Consider the following 5351-nt stretch of genomic DNA (forward strand, 5'->3'; position numbering starts at 1 on the left):
GGGGTAATCGGGATGGGTGTGTCAGATGCGGTGCGGTTGGCGCAGGATAGAGCAGGGTTTAGAGCTGTTGTGCATAGGGTCGCTATGAGTCAGAAACGACTCGATGGCACATAACAACAACAACAACAATTTAAAATTAAAAAATTAATGACAATATAACAAAAAAAAGGAATATATGATTAGGTATTATTTTCATGACAGGAGTCCAGAAGAAGAGCTGCATAGTAAAGTGGACTGGAGGGGTGAGGAGTGAGATTGTATAAGAATGGATTATTTTTTCTTTTCATTCAAAGAGTAAAGTGAATTGAGGGCATGGGAGGGCAGGGAGGAAAATATGCAACAATGAATGAATGAATGAATGAATGAATGAATGAAATTCAAAGTTTCTATAAACGTTCGTTAAAATAAAATAAGAAAATATTTTTCTGAAAATAAAATGGAAATTACACTTTTAAAAAACAAAACAATGCAATAACCTAAAAAAAATCCCATTTACTTGCTATACATCAGAGAGGTGGACAGTGAGAAAGGATAACAGAAGAAGAATCAATGTCTTTGAGTTGTAGTGACCAAGAAGAGTATTGAACATACCATGGACTGCCAAGGGAACAAACAGGTCTGTCCTTGAATGGGTGAAACCAAGCTACTCCTTGGTGACAAGAATTTTGAAGTTCTATCTCACATATTTTTGTAGTTTTGTCATGTTGCCAAAATGGATCAGTCCTTGGAAAAGGACAATGTTCTTGGAAGGGTCTACGGACAGAACAGGATAGAAATTCCCTGGATGAGATGGATTGACTTAATGACTGGAGTAATGAGGGGAGGTGTTTCAGAAAAAGTGAGACACTCAGGATAGGGAAGGATTCATAACTATTGTGCATATGATCACTACAAATTGCAGGCAAATCAATGGCACATACAGCCAAAAGGTCAGTTTTGGAACTCACCTTCTCTATGCTTCACCATTCATATGAAACCTCTAATTATGCATATGAACGCTAAATTATTCCACAGAAAAACATGGAGTTGATGACAGAAATGAGTCTGATGATGGAATAATAGAATATTGTGCAATAAATGATTTATTAATTGCAAATGTTTTTCATAAGAAAAACAAACAGCAACTAGACAATTGGAGATTGATTACATCTGTGGAAAGAATGACACGAAAATCTCTACATAAGCTGTGAACACTAGGCCAGGTGCTGGGTGTGGAACAAATCATCAACTACTCACATGAAAGGTCAAACTGAAGCTTAAGAAAATGAAATAAAATTAAAAAAAAATAAAGACTTGAGTCCATCCCACCTGAATTAAAAGCAAAGCAAAACAAACAAACAAACAAAAACAAAACAAAACCCAATCTCAGGAACAGGTTTGAACAGAGATCAATGAGTGGGTAACAAATATCAAAAGTATCAATCATTCAGGGGCCATCCCAGGAGTCAAACAGGACAAAAGACTTCAGTGTGCAGAACTTTGGGCTAAGGGAAGGGATTTTTTTAGCTCTCAGTGACAGAATGCTCACCTGCAAACCTCTGCATACAGGTTGCCCATGTGGGTGGTCTTGTTATCCCACCACACCAAAGACAAAGGTGGACACAGAGCTACAGGAGAAAAGATTAGGAGAGGTGGGGCTCAGAGCCAAGAACAAGCAATCTCCATTGCTTTTGGGGAGATAGGACTGAGGTGTCCCTGGGGTGATAGGTCCCTCCTTCTGGGGGTCCTTTGATCTGTGGCTGTAGGGTGATCCCTGGGGCCACATAGAAGAGAATTTAGTGTGCATAAATTTGGGCAGGGGGAAGGGATTTTTGTAGCTCTCAGCAAGAGAGAGGGAAGGCTGATTTGAGATCCCTTGCACTCAAGCTGGTCAGCTGATCTCTAATTTGTTTCCATTCCAGAGATAAAGGAAGACATTAAGTTCCAGGAGAAAAGATGCATGAGAAATTGCTTGAGTAAAGCAGATGGTCTCACACCACTAAGACACTTCATACACATAGGAGGCCTATAGAGTTGGTGTCCGGAGACTATGTCAAGCCGAGATTCCTACATGGCTGCAGTGCAGAGCAGAGAGAGCCTCAAGGACTTTAGAAAAGGCAAATTTTTCCCAGAAAGTATTTACACTGGGGTGAATAGCTCACCACATTTTAACTTGGCAACTAATTAGTAACATTATAAAGGAAAGAACCACCAACTTTTGCAGACACAATAGAAACACTCTAACACTTATCAAGAAAAACAGCACATAATGACAAGAAAGCAAAAGGCAGCTTCAAACACTATGAAAAAGCAAATTAAGCCTTCTCAAGAAAAAAAAAGCAGAGACCTCACGAACACCTCAGAATCAAGAAGGCAGATGATATATGTTGATATGAAGACCTTCAAACAATTATGAATGAAAATACAAGTGATGGAAGAAATAATGGAAGCCACAAATAAAGGGAATAACCTACAGGTAGAGAACTAGAAAAATATATATTGATGAAGAGTTATTCGAAAAGCTACAGAAGAAGGTGCAAATGATAGAAAAAACAATGGAAGCCAAAAATAAAGCAAATGCTCCAGAGACATGGAGTTAGAAGCAATATATTGATGAGAAGGAACTTGCACAATAATGGAATAAAATGCAAAAAAAAAAAAAGGAAGAAAGAATTGAAACTATAGAGAAAGAAAAAAAGAAAGAAAGAAAGAAAGAAAGAAAGAAAGAAAGAAAGAAAGAAAGAAAGAAAGAAAGAAAGAAAGGAACTAAAAAAAAAATCTAAAGATAGAGAGGGTACTGCCAATATAGTACTAGAAATAACGAAAGGCATGAGAATGTAAATCAGAACATTAAGATGATATGGCAAAATCTCCAACATACTACTGAATGACAAAAAGGTAGAACAGAAGAGATTGAGCAGAAAGTAAGTTGGAAAACAAGAACCTCAATGGAAATATACTAGGAGAAAAATAAGACATAAAGATAATGAAGAAAATATTAGAACTATGTGGGATGAAGTCAAAAGTAATAACATACAAATGATTGCAATTTTGGAATATGAGAGGGACAGGAAAAAGCACTGAGAAAATTGTGGAAGATTTTAGAAGAAAACCTCCCAGGTATTATGAATATGAAGGATGAAGAAATCCACATTCAGGAAGCTCAGCAAACACCAAATAGACTAGATCCAAAAAGAAAAACATCAAGACATATAATAGACACATTCTCTAAAATAAAAGATAAGGATAGAATACTGAAAGCAGTCTGAGAAAAATGAATAGTTACCTACATAAGAAAAACAATCAATTAAGTTCTGATTTTTCAGCTGAAACCATGTGAGCAAGAAGAAAATGGGATGGCATATACAGAAAGTTAAAAGAAATCAATTGTCAACCAAGTATCCTGTACCCAGAAAAGCTCTTTATCAAATATGAAGGAGAAATCACATCCTTTAAAGAAAAGAAAAAACTTAAGGAATATATGAAAATAAGACCAAGACTACAAGAACTTTTAAGGGAAGTCCTTCTCACAGAGCACCAAAGGAAAGTGGATGGACCATAGTAATAAGAAACGAACAAATAGAAAAAGAAAACACAGCAAAATGACAACAATAAAACCTGGCCTGTCAATAATCACACTTAATGGAGATGGACTTAATGTACCAATCAAGAGAAAAACAGTAGCAGAAAGGATGAAAAGACAAAGCCCATTAATATGTAGGTTACAAAAAACACATCTAATAAATTAAGAAAGATAAACTCAAAAGCAAAGTCAGGGGTGTGTGTTTGTGTGTGACGGAATATACTAAGCAAACAATATCCACAAAAAAGTAGGAGTGACAATACTAATCTCATAAAATAGACTTCAGAATGAAACTCACGGTAAAAAATAAGGAATGATTAAAGCACAGTAGATCAATGGCACATAACAACAACAATAACAGATCAAGAGGACATAACATAACATAGGTGAACATCAATGCATCAAATGACAGACCTGCTAAGTACGTAAAGCAATGGTTAACAAAACTGAAGAAAGAGAAAAAAAAAAAAAAAAAAAAAAAAAAAAAAAAAAAAAAAAAAAAAAAAAAAAAAAAGAAAAAAAAAAAAACTGAAGAAAGAAATAGCATCACAATTGTGTTAGGATACTTTAACACACCAGGCTCACCAAAGGATAGATCAACTCAAAAGAAACTTAACGTAGAAGACTTAAACTACACGATCAGCCAAATTGACCTTGTGAATGTATTCTGAGCACTGCATCCAACTAAAACTCGATTAAATTTATTCTTGAGTGTACATGGCACATTGTCGATGATTGATCACATATTAGGACACAAGACAAAGCTCGACAAATTTAAAAACTTGGAAATAATAGAAAGTATCTTCCAAGGCCACAGTACCATAAAACTAGAAATTAACCACAAGAAGATAAAGCTTGGAAAGTCATCAATGTGGAAGCTAAATAACACTCTGCTAGAACAAAATGGGATTATAGAAGAAATAAAGACTGAAATAAGAAAGTTCCTGTAACAAATGATAATAAAAATACAATATACCAAAACCTCTGCATGAAGAAAATAAAGATCCTCACCACTGGGACAATTGGCAGTACCATGATGGATCTATATTTTTTCACAATTTCAGCTTTCTTAATTCCACAATCAACACACTTGGCACCAGCAGTCAAGTAATCAAAAGATGAATTTCATTAGAAAAATCTGATATCAGGAACCTCTCCAGATTGCTGAAGAACAAGAATGTTCATCTAGAATGTGCATCTGATTCAAGCCATGTTCTTCACAATTACTTTAATGTAGCAGAAACCTGGACAATGACTAATGATGAAAGAAGAAGAATTGGTGCTTTTGAGTTGTGGTGCTAGAGAAGGGTATTGAATGTACCACGGACTGCTAAGGGTGAAACAAAGTTGCTCCTTCGAGGTATGGATTTTGAAGTTCTGACTCACATACTTTGGATATGTTGCCAGGAAGGACTAGTCCTTGAAGGACATCATGTGTGGAAGCGTGAAAGAAGAGTGCCAGAAAATTAATCCTAAATGAGATAAATTGACACAGTAACTGGGGTAATGGGATGAGTACATTGTATACACTAAACCTGGCTCAAGATAAAGGAGTGTTCACGGCTATTGTACATAGGGTCACTAAGAGGCACATGCAACTGGAAGGCACAAAACAATAATAACAACAATAAATGCAATAAGTACGCTAACAGATGCTGCCGTGGATGTGCTCACCAAGTTATGGCAAGAAATCTGGAGAACAACCACTTGGCCAACTGACTGGAAGAGATCTATATTTAGTCCCATTCCAAAGAAGGGTGACCCAACTGAGTGTGGAAACTACAGAACA

The sequence above is a fragment of the Elephantulus edwardii genome, unplaced genomic scaffold (genome assembly GCF_000299155.1).
Source record: "Elephantulus edwardii isolate Elephantulus edwardi_28Jun2011 unplaced genomic scaffold, EleEdw1.0 scaffold00277, whole genome shotgun sequence".
Classification (NCBI taxonomy): Eukaryota; Metazoa; Chordata; class Mammalia; order Macroscelidea; family Macroscelididae; genus Elephantulus; species Elephantulus edwardii.